This window comes from Lichenostomus cassidix, chromosome Z (genome assembly GCF_008360975.1).
Source record: "Lichenostomus cassidix isolate B80296 chromosome Z, HeHo_3.0, whole genome shotgun sequence".
NCBI lineage: Eukaryota > Metazoa > Chordata > Aves > Passeriformes > Meliphagidae > Lichenostomus > Lichenostomus cassidix.
In genome coordinates, this window is record NC_139511.1 from 7,864,176 (window position 1) to 7,884,629 (window position 20,454).

Here is a 20,454-nt window from a genome sequence, read left to right on the forward strand (position 1 = left end):
ATATTGCATCAAAAAGTTAATTAAAGCTGCACTGCAGCAGCCATGAGAGCCATGGGAGAGCAGGGGAGAGAAACAGCCCTGCAGACCCCAAGATCCATGCAGGAGGAGGGGAGGAGGAGCTCCAGAGCCAGAGCAGCCCACGGTGCAGCCCACGGTGAGGCAGCTGTGCCCCTACAGACTGTAGGGTCTGTGGTGGAGCAGAGATCCCTCGGCAGCATTGAAGGAAGCTCTGACCCCATGGAGAACACGCTGGAGCGGGATCCTAGCAGGAGCTACAGCCCTTGCAGAGGAGCTGTAGGGTCAGGTTTACCAGCAGTACCTAGGGGCCCATGGGGAGACTCAAGCTGGAGCAGTCTGCTTCTGAGGAACTGCATCCCATGGAAAGGACCTGCCCTGGAGGAGGATTGTTCCCTGTGTTGGGAACCCATGCTGGAGCAAGGGAGCAGCATGAAGAGGAAGGAGCAGCCCAGACACATAAAAACTGATAGCAACCCTCAATTTCCCAACCTCCTCTGCCACTCAGGGGAGGAGGCAAAGGAGCTTGGAGTGAAGTTCACTCCAGAAAGAACAGAGCGATGGGGCAAAGGTGTTTTACATTATTGGCTCTTATTTCTCATTATCATGTTCTCTTTAATTAGCAATACATTAATCTGTCTAAGTCTGTTTCACCCTTGACAGTAATTAGCAAGAAATCTCCTAGTCCTTATCTTGACTTGTGATATTTCTATCACTTTCCCCCCCTCCCCACAATCCTGTTGAGAAATAAAAGTGAGAGAGCAGTTTGGTGAGCACCTCGTGGCCGGTCAAGATCAGCCCACACAATACTCATAATTTCACCAGATGATAAACATCATTGACTAAGATGACGTTCAGAATTTTTTTTTGCCATATTGCAATTCTGGGTTTTTGGGGTTTTTTTGTTATTCACTCATATAAACATTCAACTTACAGATGTCCACTTTAATCCTTGTTTTATTCATATTTGCTGGATCCCACCCCAATGACTTGTGAATGACTCCCAGTCCTAATATGTTAGCGTGGTTGTCTGCCAGCCCCTCAACAGCTTAGCTATGCATTAAAGACCCACTCATCTGCTCTACAGCACCTCTGGCTTTATTTTGTGGTTGCTTAAGGAGGTCTGAGACCTCCTGCAGCTGCAACAAGGTCTGGCTTCTGTTTCATCTGCCAGAAAAGTTACTAAGCACAGCAGACAGGTCAGTTTCTGTGGCAGCAGCCATGAAATGCTTGGTGCCGGTCACATACTCTCTTCTTGGCCCCCCTGTTGTGTCTGTGCATTTGCAATGATTTCAGAAGATCACAGATTGAATGCTGGGTACAAAGCTGGTCTCCTGGTAACATATTTTTACAGGGAGTCTCTAGGAGTGAGGTCTAACAGGTACATTCCTGTGGCTTTTCATCTTCCTGTTTGGCACAGTAAGGACAGGGAAAGCCTCTTACAGATTTCAAAATTATTATATTTGTGGACAAGGTTAGATGACAAAATGTTACATTTACACAGAGAAAGGAGTTCCTCTGTGATAAAATTCCTGCCTGTCAAGTGCTCAAAACTGAAGTTTTATCCTTTGTTGTTTTTCTTGAAGCATGTGTCAGCCTATAAAGCCACCAGAAACTAGTCTTTAAGTGTCTAAATATGTTTTTATTTATTATTTATTAGTTATTAATTAATTTATGGGGTTTATATTGTTTATTGATATAGATACTGTCAGAGACTTCTGTGTGGGAGTGTAAGGAGTCTGCCCCATGAGGAGGAAGGACGTGCAGACCCCATGTGATGAAGTGACTAAAACCGCCATTCCCCATCCCCCCGTGCCACTGTGAAGAGGAGGTGGAGAATTCAGAAGCAAAGTTAAGCCCAGGAAAGTGAGAGAGGGGGAGGAAGGGTGTCTAAGGATGTACTTTTTATTTCTCTTTATCCTTCTTTGATTTGATCAGTGATAAATTCAATTAATTTCCCCAACTCGAGTCTGTTTCACCCATGACAGCAACTACTGGTTGATCTCTCTCCCTGCCCTTATCTTGCCACACAAGTTTTTTATTACATTTTCTACCAGCTGTCCTGTGGAGGGAGAGAATTTTAGAGTGCCTGAGGGGGCAGCTGGGGTCTAGCCAGGGTCAACTCACCACAGTGCGTCTATCTATCCATCTATATATCTATCTGTTGATCTATATCTATTTATCTATCATTCATCTATCTATCTATCTATCTATCTATCATCTATCCATCTATCTATTTATTCTGTACTTTTGCTACAAGTAGTTTGCCACAAAATGTTTAATGAAGTTTAACTCAGTTTTTCATGATAAAAACTTTAAAGCTGGTACTCCAATAAAATCAGGAAAAAATTAAAAATTAGTGGAAAAGATACATTCTAACCTAAAGAAATATACCTAAAGTACAATTTTACTTGCTTTTGTAGCAATTATTTTGAAAGGATCTCAGAAGTAGCTCTGCTAATTCCTTAGCAAACCAGATTTTTGCAAAACAGATTCCTTGTATACAAGAAAAAGCCTTTCTGTCTTGAACTTTTCTTTCCATCTGGTGAGAAAGTAGAGATCTAAACTTATGTGGAGCATTTCAGTCTGGGATGAGATCTGTAATGAGACCAGGATGACAAAAACTTCATCTGTAAAAAGAGTCTTTTAAAAGTAATTTTGAGTAATTCACATATGTCATACTGAAATAGCACCAGCATTCTTTCATAATTAAAAATCTGAGTAACTACCAAGAATAGAGTAGAATTCCAGATTTTTTTTTATAATCTGGCAATTATATGAATTGCCAGAAAAAATCTTTTCTCAAGCACATCTCAAGTTAGACAAGTGCGTGACTGTGTTAATACTTTCTTCTTCAGGACAGTCTATGTCTTTGCTTCATTTTGAAAATTTATGGTTTCAGTTTTGCCTTTGGAGAACTCCAGCAGACACGTTGCAAGTTTGATTCCAGCATTTCAACCCTTGAAAAGAGCTCTTCTCTGCAGTATTTATGTAAATTACTTCTTTTGTCAGATTTCATTTTGTCAGAAATTTTAACTGAAAAAAGATAAATGTTTTCCTGTTTTAGTATTACTAAAAATAAAAACTAGGAAATAAAATTACCCACGGATCTCACCATCTCAAGTGTTTCTCTCTTTTTTTTTGAGTGGCTTTGTTATAGTTTTAGCTCTAGTGGGTCTTAAATGATAAATTATCTATTTAAAGGCCCGTTATGTCTTCTAAAGAAGAGGAAAATCTTTAGGGAATAATTAAGATGCAAAATTTTCTTATCTCTTAAGTCTTTTTACGTTGAGAGTTTTTCCATAACTACTAGACTATCTATGCACTTGAAAAGGCATACAGGGACATATTTTACATAGTCAATAATTTCTTGTAACTACATTATTTAGGGTGCAAGGTATTTTTGCACTCTCTTCAGTTCTTCCACATCACAGAAACTAGTGAGAGCAAAGAGAGAAAATTAGGAATGGTTGAAATACTGGAGTGAAATTAAAAATAGTTTCTGAAGCTCTGGCTCAATATCCACAATGTTGCAATTCAAAACAGTTTGGAAAGTTTTCCCAAAATAACAAAGCAGATATTATAAACACCAAAACAAGACTTCAGATTGTCAGTGCGACACATCATGAGAAGTGCTTTTGTGGTCAGTTCCTCACCAATAAATCCAAAAGGTTTTTTGTGGGTAAAACCTGATGATTATTATTAGCATATGGCAAGGCTATCTGCCAAAAGAGTAGAATTTTAAATGTATTTCTTACCAACTGGCCCTTATTTATCCTGATCATACACCTATTAAGCTTCTTTTAATGAGCAATTTGGAACACTTATTGTTCCAAGAAATTGGAACAATTGTCAAGAAATCGTTCCAAATTCTTGACAAAAAATATAGGAGTCAACCAGAGGGGACCAATAAACCTAATCAGATGTCTAGGAAGCATCTAGTGGTGGACTGATCAAAGGAGTAAAAAAAGCCCTCACGAGGAAAGGTTGTCCCCCTTTTCAGACACGAAGATGAGACATGAGAACTGCCTTCTGTGGAGGGTAGCTGAAATATGGTGATGTCAGCCTGTCCATTGTATGGGGGCAGCAGGGATGGAGCTCCAGGCTGGACTCCAGGAATAACTTTTAGGAGCCACCAGGAGCAGGATGTTCAACAAGGCTGCCTTGGGATCCCCATAGCACCTTCACCACCTCCCTGAGAAGCACATCTTGAGTTACAGCACTCTGTGATCCTGCCCAGGGATGAAGGAAACAGCTTGGGGACCTTGGTTCTCTGATTCATTGCCATAATGTTGTTTGGGAGATTCACAGAAGAATAACACAGCTTAAAATCTGTCTTGAAAACATCACAATGGCAACCAGGGGAGTTTTGCAGTTATGCAGGTGCAGCTCTCAGAAAAACTCAGCTCCACCAGCAGTCTGTTCTTCAAGGGGTGAGGCTCAAATGGTGTTAGCACTGCTGTGGCAATAAAACCACATCCTCTAATAGAGCACTGAGGCTGCACTGCTTTAACTGTACCACAACCTCTGAATGAAACTCACCTCCCCAAATTACAGTGCAGAGCTTACAGACAAGTGTCTGTAATTTGTTTCCCACATCCAGATATGTACTTGATGTTTGCAGCTGGTTGAAATCCACATTTAAATGTATTGTTGGCCACCAGCATTGAAGCCACTCTTGTTCCTTTTAAATGTTGCACTACCACTGATATTTCACACTTCAAACTCATGGCTTAAGCCCCCTTGCAAGCAGCTCCTACATCTTATTTGCTACCTACAGGTTGTACTCAGTCATGTAACTCTCAAGAAGCTTCTCTCTGCTCAAGAAATAAGAATAGCAAGGTTTATACACGTTACTGACCTCTCTGTGTCTGTCTTCCACTGCATATGTAGTTTGCTTTGCAGTCCTTTCCTTCTGTTGTGCCATTGTTTTTGTCTGCATTATTACTCACAGTATTTTTGGAGGTCCAGCATATTAAAAGAAAAACATACCCCAAGCCTACTCAGAGAAATTAAACCCAAGTAATACTGATCAGTGATGAAAAAAGAAAATTATTTAAAAATAGAAGAATTTCAGCTATAGGTTACATCTCTTTTGTGCTTTTACATTCATTTTACCACTTACACAGGAAACACACCAGGCTTAATTAGACGCCATGAGCACAAACACGTAATGCTGAGACAATGTCACTTCTGAAGTCCACATAAGGACCTCATCAAGCTTTTATTAAGAAGAACTTAGCAAAATATCCTGGATGAAACTCCCCAAACTGTAACTCTCCTGCATGTAAAAGGTGCAAGATTTATTTCTAAGGTTTTCATAACAGATTGCTGATCCAACAGATGCAGCAATCTCAGATAAATCTCATACAATAAGACTTATTTACTAGTTATTTTAAAAATAACCTATTGTATTGTTGAAACAATGCCCCACAAGTTACTGAAATAGAACATTAATAGAACTACTGAATGGTCTTCATTTTTTTAACTATTTTATTTTATTGCTCTAACAAGGGAGATGGATAATTTTTAGCATTGTTCATAATAAAGCGAGTGCAGAGTTTTTGAAATTAATTTGTATGGTTTATACTTGATGTCTCACAAATCCATTCACACCATGAAAAAATTTTGTGATGTCTTTCTTGAATAACTGGTAAGTTTAATGAGATACACTGCTTCAAGGAAACAGAGTTACTCAATAGAGATCTTGGAGGGAAGGGATTTATCAAACCTAAAATCAAACATGCATTGGAGCTACAACAATTGCTTCATGTAAATACAGTATGGGAGGAGGGCAGGAGGAAGAGAGAGACGGAGTGAAATAGCTGTACACTGGCTCACATAAACCCTTGGGCAAAAGCTGCAGAGGTTGGAAAGAAAACATTAACTATATTTTATATTTTCGTAACTTAACATGCATTCTTCTTACAGCCTGATCCAAAAATTCATCTCACACCAATAGGAAAAAATAATTACAATTTGTCTAAGTTTTTGCTCACACTTCACATGGCTTACACATGAAAAGAGCACCTGGGAGGGTGATTAATACAATCAGTGAAAAGCTGTCAGAAGTACAGATATATGCACCTAGCTTTATCTCACAGTATATTTATTAACGATCTGGGCGCTGGAGTTGGATGCACCATTACCAAGTTTGCTGAGGTTACCAAACCAGGACGTGATGTTCACTCTCTTGAGGGACAAGACGCCATGCAGAAGGATCTAGATTGGAGTATTGGGCAATTTTCATCAGTGTGAAACTTAGTGAGCAGATGTCAGATTCTGCAGGAGGGCAAACCCCATCCTGGGGTGCACCAAACACAGCACAGCCAGCTAGTCAACAGAGGGGATGTCCTGTTGTATTTAGGGAGAGCAGCTCTGGGTCCCACAATTCAGGAGGGATGTAAAGGCACTGGGATGCACCTAGAGGAGGGCACTGGGCTGGAAGGGCTATCCTGGGAGGAGCTGCTCAGGAGTCTGGGTTTGTCCAGTTTGGAGAAAAGGAAGCTGACGGGTGACTCACTGCTCTCTGCAGCTTCCTGGGGAGGGGAAGTGGAGAAGGAGGTGCTGATCTCTTTTCCCTGGGATCCAGTGACTGGAGCCATGGGAAGGGCTCACAGCTGTGCTAGGGGAGGGTCAGACTTTCTTTTTTGAGAGGAACAGGCTTCCCAGAGAAGTGGTCAATGCCCCAAGTCTGTGAGTGTTTAACAGGCATTTGGACAATGTCCTTAACAAGACATAGAAACACACACTGTTCCTGAAATTTAATTTAAGGCTCAAAGGTATGATATATCAAGAGTGCTTCTGCACTTGAAGAGATTAGATGACACTAAATTCACATCTATATCACAGAATACTAATTAATTACCCTGATTTTTGGAAGAAGACTTGTCCAACTGCAGGCCATACACCCTCGATAGTGTGATTTCTGGCTGGTTTAAGAACTATCACAGGTTATAAAGGTCTGGTTCTTTTCCTCTTTTAGATTTCTGGATGGTGACTGTCACAAAACCTTTTAGCAGACCCTGCAGCACACACAGTAAGTGTCTCACCATCATGCTGACATGGATAAATATGAAGCAGTGATGTGTAAGACGCATTCAACCTCCCAGTGCTGTGCTCTTGCAAACACACTGGTGAGCTCCCTGTATTTGCCCTGATGCCACAGTTGGGCTTGTGCTCTCTTAATTACCATTATTTACCATTAATTGTCATTACTCTCAGGGTCTAAATGGCATGGCACTGTTCCTGTCTTGTAAAGGGATGGATAGTTGCTCTCAGATAAGGCTTTTTTTCCCAAGCACAATAAAGTGAAAATTGCTGCCATGAGATCATCTTCCTGCACAAAATGCTCATATGCAACTTTCTGATTTTACAGTCCTCTTCCATCCCAAAAAATTTTGCTGGTATGATTTGCCCTGGCTTTTGATAAAACTACAAAATAGATTTTGGCAATTTTAACCTTTTTTTCTTTCTACTCTTTTTAAATTTTTTTTTACATTTTTACTTTTAAAAAAAAAAAATTTAAATATTTTTGTCATGATTTTCAGGAGGTGCCAGCTTCTAATCTATTTGATAACATTGGCGTCAGTCAATATGTTGGTAACTCAATAAGTCTTTTAGAACAGTGAGGGATAAGACAACTGTCTTAGAAATTAAATGTCATAATGATGATTTCTGTTACATCTACATTTAAATTCTTACCTTAGAAATCATATGCACCTCACTAAGTAAGACACTCACAAACATTAATCAAAGCACTACTATCTATCTGCCATATTAGTTTCTTCATCTGCTTATTTTGCTTATAATTTTACTACTCTTTAACACAGTGCCGAGATTTTTGGTTTTCCAAGTTATAAAAAAAAAATCGTGTAAAAGTTTTTTTGATAAATTACAGAGGTTTTTTTTTAATGTACAGCTAAAAATTAATCAAACTTGCAGAATTTCTAGTACTTACTGGTGTGTTTTCTTTCAAAAATTCTGCTTGCAAGCCATTTCTATGTGTTTTGGCTGGGCAGCTCTTGCAAACAGTATGCTTTGCCAGTGTATGGACCAGAAATCCTGTGTAAAATTCAGAGATATGAGAGCATTGTCCAAACGCTTCTGGAACTGTATCTGGCTGGTGCTGTGACCACTTCCCTGGGGATCTGTTCCAGTACCCAAACACCATATGGGGGAAGAAGCTTTTCCTGATATTCAACCTAAACCTCCCCTGACTCAGCTTCAGGCCATTCCCTCATGCCCTGCCACTGCTCACCATCTCCTCTCTGTTCACAAGTTGCCTCAGGACTACAAAAAAAATTACAAATATGACACAGAAGTGACATAGTTATAACAAGAATATACCGTTATACATACATAGCACAGAACAAGCAAATTTAGCTGGGGATAATGCAGGTAGGGGTTGATTACTGCTCTCTGCACTTTGTTCCTTAGTCTTCATCTCTCCAGTGCACAGTGAGACCTAAAGCAGGGGATCCCACTGTTCCATGTCTCCAGGCTTTTAATGCATTTGACCTTCATTAAAGACCCAGTCCTTTGCCTGCTCCAAAGGAACTTCCCTGTTCATTTAAGCCCTCGATCCCCCACAGTTACAAGTTTTCCAACAAGTAAACCTATTTGTAGGCACAAAGAGAAACTTGTAGACTTTTTGATTTAAAAGCAATGATAGTTAGGACTGAGTTCTTGAAATGAAGAGTGGGGAAGATGTGGAAGGGAATCTGTTTTGGCATTCATATGGCTGTTGCCACGAAAATTCTGCTCCCTAGGTAAAGGCCATCTAAGTGAGGCACAGGTAAGAAAATGATCAGAGTAAATTGCATTCTGCACAAATACCAGAACTCTGAGACACATGAGATGGAGGATGTGAAATTACTAACCTGTAATGACGACAGCAGTTTAATTATCACACTGGAGACTTGAGACAGGACAAATAACAGAGTGAGGCAGCCACTCCTAATTTGTATGCCAGTATCACCATTGAGCAAGATGTCAATAGATAATTTTTAAACACAACCAGTGACTTCCTTCCCAGGAATGAAGTAAAGAAGAAACATCCTACAAATGTAGGGTGTTCTACAAGAACAAGCAAGAAAAGCTCAACGGAAGAAAAAAAAATAGAGAGTGTGAATAAATGGCACACTAAAGGTAAAGGAAATTATTAAAAAACACCTTTTGAAAAATTCTAGTTTCATTACGAAGTAGAATAGATGGCATCATAAACAGAGATAAAAGAAATGTGAAAAACACAGCACAAAAGGCTAGTGAGATAGAGAAAGATCTCAAAAGGGACATAAGAAAAGAATAATCAGCCTCACCTCTGTATCTCTCAGATAGGAAACCTATCAGAGAACACAGCACCAACAGGTACATCAGCAGGATGTAAATGGGACAGCAGAAAACACAGCCTTAAGAGAAGACAGGTAAGTTGTCTGTGTCTGTGCTCCCAATGGAAGGCCTTGCAGCATTTTCAGAAACTTCTCTATGGGTGGATATGTCAAAAATGCTAACTTAAACTTAGGCAGCAACAAAAGGCCTTACAGAACAAGCAAATAAGATAAGTAGTAACAACTGCCACATTTATTCCCAAGCGATTTAAAGAAAGACAGACAGTGAAATAATTGAATTAGGTGGCTTCAGTACATCATCACTCAAAAAACTCTTTGGAACCTGAAGATTAGAAATTATAAATGTGAGGCTAACACTTATCTCAAGAGTCTATAAAGGACATTCAGGAACCTACAGAGAATAAAAACAACTTATATTATGAACAAAATAACATAAAAATCCAGAGTAAAGAACAGAATTCATGATCTTGCCTTTTGCAAATTGCATGAATGACTTCAGATGAAAAAGCCTAATCCATCACAATCTCTGGAGGAAACTTCCAGGTCAGCACAGGTTTCTCAGAGATTGCTATTTGATGGGTTACAATGTCACTATGCAGAAAACTAGAAGGCAATTTCCCTGCACTGCGGTGATTTGATTCCCTCACACAGGGAAAAGACCGGGGCTGTACGGCATCAGTGTAACAGACAGACACACTGCCTACTCCTGTGCCAAGAAGGCAGAAGCACAGGACTGTGCTAAGCACAGTGTTAAAGATGTTTTTCAGGAAAATTAGGAATAACTCCAATTAGGAAGAAATTCCAATGAATGCAGACTGATTCTCTTCCTTAAATATTTGGGAAATGACATGCAAGGAAATGTATGCACTGGACTGGAAGGAGAGGGAAGTCAGAAGAGTGCAAGAGGTACCTTTGATTTGTTTCCCAATGGTTTGATTTGTTTCCCAATGTCCAGACATATAGAACAATATCCCAAGAAGAGGGGAAAGATAAGAATCAGAACCATTAACCTGATATGGGCACTTTGTGGAGCAGATCATGAATTAATCTGTCTTGATGCCAGAGAAGAAACTCTCTGCAAAAGTAGAAGGCAGGACGCAAAGTCATCTCTGGGCTACTGTGCCTCTGCTCTCAAAGGCAAATGCCACTCCTATTGTTCTGCATCTGAAACTGCAATTCCCTCACTTCTGCCCAGAGTATCATACTCATATCTCATACAAGGTATTCCATAACCTGCCTCTGCCCCTCCACCATAAAGAAAGAAATTTAAAAAAAAACATTTCAGAGCCACTTCTTCCTCGAATGAAATAGTAAATTAGGAATGCTAACACATTACCTACCAGGTGGTGAGTATTCCTCTTGGCAACATACAGTCATCCATTGTGGAAAACTTTGTGAATTGCAGACCTTTGATCAGCTGCTGCTCCTCACAATGATAAAGAAGGACCTACACCAATCTTTCCTTCCTGTTTCTTGTGTCAGTGCCTCCCTCCCACCCAGCTCTGGCAGCTCTGCTCTCCAGCTAGTTATTGACTCTGACCATGTTTCCAGAGCAACAAAATAGTTCTTCCCCAGGGTTCTAGCTGTTGCATCAATTGTCATTTATTCTCCAGCAGACAGTGGCTGTAAGTATTTAACTGCCCATCCCTGATTTTGCACAATTCCTGTACATATCAGCACGTTGTTACCTATTTGTAACACAAATATGTGGTGTGCCACCCACAGATCTGGTCAAGGTGCTAGGTACAAAAATGGAAAAAAAAAAAAAAGAAGCTTCCATCCTGCCCCACTCATTACAAAAATTATCACTTGGCATCCAAGTACCTGGTATTTTTTTATTGTTACAGCTAGTAACAATATGTTTATTGTTACAGCTAGAGATGAAAAGGCAAAGCCCCACAGAACATATGTTTGAAGGTGCATTTATCAGCCAGAAATTGGTTTAAGATGGAAAATTATCTGCTTTAAATAGAGACAAGCATACATTGGTTGTCTTGGGATCATGGTCAAGTGATGGTTGGGTGCTGGATGCTTCCCAATGCAGTGGCTCATGGTGATAGGATTGTTGAAAAGCTAAATGAAGAACCCACATTCTACTGCTCTTTTTATAAGTAAAAAAATTAGCAGGTTTTAGAAACATCCTCAAAAGTCAATGATGTTTTGAGCAACTTCAGTTGGCTTTTGAAGGAAATTACAGCCATGTTGTTTTCAAACTACTGTCTCACTTGTTCCAAAATTCCTAATCCATATAATCTGTGTGAACAGATTAAATAAGAGAGTGGAAGACAAGGGATTTAAGGAGATGTATATGTATCTAGAGAAGTGGGCAAGCAGTACCAACCTCACAACGTCATAGGACAGCAAAGTACAATGTTCTTTTCCCTATGGGGCAAAATCACTCTGTTATATAGTTGTTCCATAAATGTAACCCTTTTCCCCCCTTGAAATGCATTCTATTTTATTTAATTCCATCACTTATAATTTGTTACACAATCAATCACTAAGGCTACACTACCTTTAAATCTAATTAGTACCAGCTATTTCATAATCAACCAAAAACAGAGCAGCCCCAAAGCTACCAGTGTAGCACCATTATGTTTTTGCTCTGTTTGGCCTGATTAATCAATTTGATTATATTATTATAGCCATGGGTAATTCTCTATCATTGTTTTAGCATGTACAAAGTGCTTCCTCTGGTTTTGGCTGGCGTAGAGTTAATTTTCCTCACAGTAGTTCAGAGCATGGGGCTGTGTTCTGGATTTGTGCTGGAAAGCATTGATAACTCAGGCATGTTTTTGTTACTGCTGGGCAGGGCTTGCACTGAGCCAAAGCCTTTTCTGCTTCTCACCCCAGCAGTGAGGAGGGTGGGGGTGCATGAGGAGCTGGGAGGCAACACACCCAGGACACCTGACCCCAACTGACCAAAGGGATATTCCAGAGCATATGACATCATGCTCAGCATGTGAAGCTGAGGAGCAAGAAGGCAAGGACTTTAAGAGTAATGATGGCGTTTGTCTTTCTGAGTCACTGCGACCGTGATGGGGTCCTGCTCACCTGGGGATGGTTGACCAACTGCCCAGCCATGGGAAGCAATGAATGAATTCCTTGTCTGCTTTGCTTGTGTGTGGCTTTTTCTTTTCCTATTAAACTGTTGTTATCTCAACCCATGAGTTTTGTCATTTTTTCTCTTCCAATTCCATCACCCATCCCACCGCAGAGAAGTGAGTGAACTCCTATGTGGGGCTTAGTTGCTGGCTGGGATTAAACAAAGTACTTCATGAACAATAAGATATTCCTCCTGGTGTTTAAAGAGTAGCCAGCTGCAAGGTGCTAACTCAGAACTCCAGTGGAAAAAGGAGAAACAGACACTGATGGCAGCAAACTCAAAAGCACAAACCACCTGTGACCACACCAAAAGCTGCACTCAGCCAAAAGAGACTGTGCTGAATACAGTCATTAACAAAGATGCCACTGTAAGAAAGACACACAGATGTCAAAAAGCAACTGGGGACCAATGAAATGGTTATTGTTCTAGCTCCTCTTGACCACATGCTTGTTTTCCACAGGTGCAGTCACACAGAAAGTAACTGCACATCCTCTTGTTGCTCTTAAGGAGTAAAATCTAAGTGCAACAGTTTCTGGCAAATTAGAATTTTATTTTTCCTCACTGCAGGCTCAGCAAATATTTCTGCACTGCAACCACATTTTTATAATCCCATGCAAGAATTTGTTCCTGTGATTGTTATATACCAGTACTTGGAATGTTATTTCCCTTCCTTTTGCTTCAGCTATTAGAGTAAAAATAATGGCAGGCAGACAGTATAAATACAGAAGGTTAGGCATAACTTAGAAAATTGCCTCAATAATTACAGAGTAGGAAACAAATAGTACACTTTTCAACATCTGCAAACCTATCCCTACCCAGTTACTGTATTGCTACATCTTTTGTGTAACAGCTCTAATGCAGTCATTTGCTGTATGTACAGTGTATCTATATACATACATTAACATATACATAAACACATACATGTACATACATATACATACATTAAGATAGAGCAGGAACTGCCAACAGAACTTTATTTGAGACTGACTCATTTGCATGACTTTCATTCTCATCCACGTGAAGTGTTAAGGGAAGATTCATCATCCTGTGAATTCATCAGTGCAGAGTATAAATCACAGCCTCTAAGTAGTGTTTAATTTGTATCTCCTGGTGATAATTTTTTTGGCAAGTACTCTGTGATAAGCAGTGGGCAGCATCATGCACAGCAATGAGTAGCCAGAGTGACCTTCACCTAAGGAAACATGGAAGCAAACAGGGGCTGGATTTTTCACTGGAGAGACATACAAAACTAAGACAGAAAAGTCAGATAAAAACTAAAGATAAAGATAAGACAGAGGAGAAGAAGGTGGAGCAACTGAAGAGAGGCTAGACAACTAGTACAAAAAGAGGCACTGAAATTATGTATAAAGCCAGTCAGAACATAAAGGAAGAACCCTATTAAAGAGGGGAGAAACTCCAGTATGTGGGAAGTGACTCCTGTCAAGTAGAAAATACTCCCTCTTAAAGAAGTCAGTAGTTTAGTAAATCTTTCTATACAGATGCTTACTACACAGATGTTTTCCTGGGATTTTAATTTCAAGGATCAAAATGGAAGACTCAATTTTTCCCCAAAAAATTCAAACTACTGATAAATGCTGTACCAAGCCATGGTGCACACAAAGCCATGGGAAACGGTCATCAAGTCATCCTGGACACTTGCACAGAGAAAGGAAACAATGATGACTCCTGTGCAAAAGAACAGGTATCACATCGCTCATGGTTCTGTCTGTGTCATATGGAGGACACAGACCCAAAATACCTGTCTGTGGACAGTGTGTAGGATGGACAAAGTAGAAAATGCAGGGTTTGTACAAACTCCAGATGAGGCATATCCTCATTTCTTTTGCAGCTCGGTTTCCCTTTGAAATTACTGCTAGCAACCCCACCTCATCCTCCACATAAAACAGCTCTGCAGCATTAACAGGAAATCCATCTCCCACCCCCAGAGTTATTTTCATTATGATTATTACACCTGGAATTATCTTGACCTGGTAACTCTGCACAATTTGCAGAGTTTGAAGATGTGAGGAGTATATATTGACATTTTATTTGATAGAGGGGAGGAAACCACCTGACAGACGACTGAAAACTTGCAACTACAAAGACATAGGAAGGCATACACCAGAAGAGAACCACCATGCCTTGTATTTCCTTTTCTTTCCAGAGTTGGGAGGACTGCAGTGCTGGTGGGCTGTCCCACTGTGGAAGCAGAAGCCTTAGTGTGCCAAGTAGTTTCAGTTAGAGAGCTCCCCAGTTAGTCCCTAAGTATGATTCCAACTTTTTGTATTGCAGACTCTAAAGTTTTTCTAATATTCTACTAAGTAATAGAGCAAGCTCATACAGATATTTTGGGGAAGTTCAAAAATTTTTAATTTGCTGCATGTCAGCAGCATGTTTCCTTTAAAACCTAAAATGTCTTATTTATAATTTCTGTTGGGAAAAATTGTGGGATCATGGAATGGCTTGGGTTGGAAGGAACTTTAAAGATCATCTACTGCGGGCAGGGACACCTTCCACCAGACCAGGTTGCTCCAATCCCCATCCAACCTGGCCTTGAACACCTCCAGAGATGGGGCATCCACAACCTCTGAGTATGCTGTGCCAGGGCCTCACCATCCTCACAGTAAACAATTTTTAGCTCATATCTTATCTAAACCTACTCTCCTTCAGTTTGAAGCCAAGTGAACTTGAAGGAAAGTGAACCCCTTGTCCTGCCACTACATGTTTTAATAAAAAGTCCAGCTTTATCTTTCTTGTGAGTTCCCTTCAGATTTGAATCAGGTCATCCAAAAACTCCTGTTCCAGGCTGAACAATCCCAATTCCCCTGGCCTTTCCTCGTATGTTGAAACTGTATTTAAATACAGTTTAAATACTACAAATATTTCCACTTTAGTAGAGTAATTGGAACCATTTCTCAGCAGCAGTCTTTATGAAGATCAACTGGTGTTACACTGAGAAAACTCCATTATTAGAGAGCATTTATCAGACACAAATGTATTAGAGGAAAAACACACAAATGAGTTTCTAGAAGATACATCATGTTGGCAAATCAATACAAATAACCTGCTTAAAAGGACATGACGCATTCATTCCCTTGATAAAAAGCAGGCTTTATAAAGTAGCTGCTTTTTATTTTTAAAAAAGTGTATTAGCCAAAGCGAATCTAACTTGGTACATTTCAAAGTATGTCAGAATGGTTATGCAACAGTTACCTGCTTCATAGCAAACTTTTTGGCAGGTTTTTTTGTGCTTTTTTTTGCTTGTAATGGACATAAAAACCCCTCCATATTTTAAAGAAAACACTGCAGCAGTTTAAACTCCTGAAGCACAAGTAGCTACATGACAAATTTTCTCCTTCCCCTCACTGTTCTCAAGTAGCTCTTGAAGTGACACATACCTCCTTGTCAGCGTGCTTTTGATGGTAAGCGCATATTTGGTTTCAAGAATCCTCTTCTCCATGCCTTTTTTTTTTTCCATGTATGATTTTGCATGCACTAAGCCAGTCCATGGGTAAGAGTGACAATCCTGCCTGTGCTTGTATTTTGCAACAGGTTTCCACTGATAGCTCTACCTGCAGAGACCATAAACACATCAGGGGGCTGTGTGAACATCAAAGACGTCACATCACTTTGGGTGGTACTGAACTCGGCTGGGATCAGCTGGAAGCTGAGAATCAAGGCATCTGTGCATATTGGTCATTCCTCCCACAAACAATGCTTGAAGGCTCCCATACTACATACATAAATTCACGATCCCAATCCAGGTATCAGAAATTTCACTGAGTTTCCTTCACTGCTGCAGTAAAAGCAAATCTACTGGGTTTCTTTTCTGACATCCTGAAACCAAGAATCAGGAACACTAGTTTACAAGCCATTTGCTTCTAAAAATTCAGTTTGGGCAAAGACATGAAGCAAAGACCTCTGCAGAAGAGAGTCAAGCTCCATATAAAAAGTCCCTTTGCTCTGGACTTCTCTTAGTGCTAAGCTTAAGACTGTGAAATTAGAGCAAGACTCAGAAGGCAACAGCTGAAAGATCCCTTCTGATTTTATTACTTTGGTGGAGAGGAGTCACATTCTGGCCCTACATTTTGAAAACAAGATAAGAGTGATACAGTATTTTACCCAGATCAAGCTGCCACAGGCAATGTGTACTGCAGCCAACTCATTAGCAGTTTGAATAATAACAAACAAAAAATCTCTGACTCCTGTATTAGACTGCTATATGTCGGTATTTGCATTCATTGAAAGGGTGTCTCAATTTGAATGGAACATGTAGGAACATGCTTTTTTTTTCTTTTCCTATCAAAAAAGCTGAAAGAATAGCTGGTTTTTCAGTTGAGTCAGTTTTCAAGTATCAGGAGAAAAAAAGGTATGTCAGGGTTATCACATTTTGTGATTTTAACTTATCTTTAAAAACACCATTTGAAAGATAAAGGCTGAAATAGACTTCCAAATGAAACCTTCCATGAATATGACATAAATGTACACATAAATACATTTGGCCATAAATACCACATAAATACATTTGGACATTTCTACATTTTATTAGTTTTTTGCAATTGAGATTTTTGCAATGTTCACCACCTTCCAGTCAACTGAATGAATCCTCTATGGATTCCCAAGAATGTTCAAAAATCACTGAGAGGCTCATGACGACATCAGCAGCTCTTTGAGCATCCTCAGATGAATCCCATCGTGCCCCATAGGTTTGTAGGGATCCAGCTGGAGCAGCAGAACCTGCATAGTTTCAGGGTCCTCTGGAGCTGATCCTTCTCACAGTCATGGTCCTCCAGCTCAGGGACCCCCTGAGCCTGCCAGTAGTGTTGAGGACAGAGGCAAAGAAAGCATTAAACACCCCTGCTTTGTCTCTGTCCCTGTTCGGGAGGTGACCATTCAAATCCTGTAATGGGCCAGTGTTATCTCTGCACTGCCTTTTACTATTAATGATTTAAGTAAACTCTTTGCATTGTCCCCACAGTTCTGGCAGCTTCAACTCCAGCCAAGCTGTGGCTGCATGAATTTTCTCCCTCACAGCACCATCTGTTTTTCTTCTATGTTATCTGACCTTGCTTCCACTGGCCACACACATTCTTTTTATTGCTTTAACTCCAGAAGAAGATCCCTGCTCAGCCAACAGGCCTTCTGCCTTACCTGCTCGACTTCCAACCTTTTGGAATTTCTTGTGCACGGAGGAGGTGGTGCTTCAAAAGTGACCAGCACTGACAGACCCCAGTGCTTTCCAAAATGTTTTCCTAGGGACCTCATTACTAGTTTCTGAAGTCTGCACTCCTCATGTCCAGAGCTGAAGCACTTTTCCTCCTGTCAACAGAGATTTTACTCTACTGCTTCGTGGTCGCTGTGGCCAAGATGGCCGCCAATCACTAATCCAGCCACAAAACCTCCTCTGTTAATGAGCAGCAAATCAAGGAGGGCATCTTTCCTACTCAGCTCCTTTAGTACCTGTACCACAAAGTAATCACCCAGGAGCTTTGGGAATACTCTGGACACCTGAAGGACATCACAGTCATCTGTCAGAGCCAGCATGGCTTGATGACAAGAAAGTCCTGTTTGTCAAGCTTGATTTTCTTTTATGACAAGGCAACCCACCTGGCTGATCAATGGAAACCACTTGATGTGATTTTTTTGGATTTCAGTAAAGCTTTCAATACTGTCTCTCACAGGATCCTCCAGGACAAAATGTCCAGCACACATCTGGATAAACACATCCTGTGACGGGTGAGCAGCTCGATCAAGGGTCAGGCACCAAGGGGTGCGGTGACTGGGGTGACATCACACTGGTGACCTGTCACTAGTGGGGTTCCACAGGGTTCCATCCTCAGCCCTGTGCTCTTCAACATCTTCATAAATGACTTGGACACAGGACTGGAAGGAATACTGAGTAAGTTTGTTTTAGATACTAAACTGGGAGGAACTGTTGACACCTTTGAGGGCAGGGAGGCCCTGCAGAGAGACCTCACAAAATCAGAGGACAAAATCACCAACTATATGCAGCTCAAAAAAGGAAAGTGCCAGACTCTGTACCTGGGACAGGGCAGCCCTGGATGTATGGACCGACTGGGCAATGAGAGCCTGGCCAGCGGTGCCATGGAAAAGGATTTGGAGGTCCTGATCAATGGCAAATTGGATCTGAGTCAGCAGTGTCCTGGCAGTCAGGAGGGACATCCCTGTCCTGGGGGCATCAGACACAGCAGCACCAGCCAGGCAAGGGAGGGTATTGTCCTGCTCTGCTCTGCACTGGGGCTGCCTCACCTCGAGTGCTGGCGGCAGTTTAGAGAGCCACAATTTAAGATATAAAGATATTAGAGCATCCAAAGGAGAAACAACAATGATGAAGGATCTGAAGGAGAAGCCTTAGGACGAGCATCACTGGGCATTTGGTCTGTTCAGTCTGGAGAAGACTGAGGGGAAACCTCATTGGAGGTATCGCTTCCTTGTGAAGGGAAGAGGAGGAGCAGACACTAATCTCTTTTCTCTGGTGACCCGTGACAGGACCCAGGGAATGGCCTGAAGTTGAGTCAGGGGAGGTTTAGGTTGGATATCAGGAAGTTTTCTCCCCCAGATGGTGTTTGGGCACTGGAACAGGCTCCCCAGGGCAGTGGTCATAGCACCAGCCTGATAGAGTGCAAGAAGTGTTTGGACATATGCTCAATTATTCTGTGACACTTGGGGTGTCCTGTGCAGGGCCAGGAGTTGGACTCGATAATCTTGATGGGTCCCTTCCAACTCAAAATATTCCACAATTCTACTCTATGTTTGTAGCTGCAGGCATGTATCCAGCTGAATGACTATGTCAGATGAATACCTTACATATACTTCCTTTGAACTTGCCGCTAAATTCAGAGGAACTAAGAAAAACATGCAACTTTTAATCGTACGAATTCTGTAAATCTGTAAAACTGCACAGCCCACATTATTAGACAGATCCCGGAGGCAGATAAACCCATGCGTGCCCCAAAGTAGATCTGTTAAAAGGAATGAACACAACTGGACCATTGTTGAAGAATTCAATACTTGCACCACTACTGGATCTAAAAGCTGTTTTAACACAACTAAAAGCCAAGTGCAATCTGTGTGCAGTCCTTGAAACAACACAGGCAGATATTTGCTGTTTCCAGGAGGCCTCATAGCTCAAAGTTTCCTGCCTCGTCTGTTGTCAGTTACTGCACATGAAGGCTTTTCTTGTAAGAGATGTGGATAAGAAGCCAAGTAATTCTTCACTGGGGGGGTGAAACACTAGAGTCTGTTTTTCATCAGCAATACTTACCTCCTTGAAATCAGCTCTCTTCTTTAAACAGGAAAAAAAAAAACTAGGAGTAAGAAAAACAACATACAAGAAGTTGTTTGTATCAGGCATAAGAGTGCATAAAAATTCGTGTTCTACCACAACCTACTTTCTACAGCCAGTTCAGTATTTTGTAGTTTTCAATGGTACCTCTTACTGAAGCCACCAACTGATCATTTGTGTGAGCTAAAAATTGAGTACCAAATGAAAACCAGAAACAGTTATGATTAAAAAGGTTAAAATTAGCTTCTTCAGCCCATATTCTTTTACATTTTTGCATGGGCAAAACCCCAGCAACTCTGGACAAAGTGTATTAAGTGTTTTGGAAGATATAAAAACTGTACACAAAAAATCTAAACATGCTCATTCTAAATGATGGGAAGAGGACCAAAAAAGAATAGCCCAAAGCAAAAGGTTTTTTCCACCATAAAACAGCTGCTCTATATTGCCTGCAGTCTTTCTCTGTCTAAAGTTACAGATCTGGGAACCAAGACTACAACTGTAAAACTGTCAGCAATCAAAGCATAATATTATAGCAGAGTTTCTAGTGCCACCCTTGAGAATTCATTTTCCTTTTTGAAGTCTTCCATTTCACATGGCAAAATGCCCTAAAATGTTATTCCTAGAAAAACAGGATTGCCTGATTTCACAGATACCTCTGCATGTGTTGGACTGCAAGA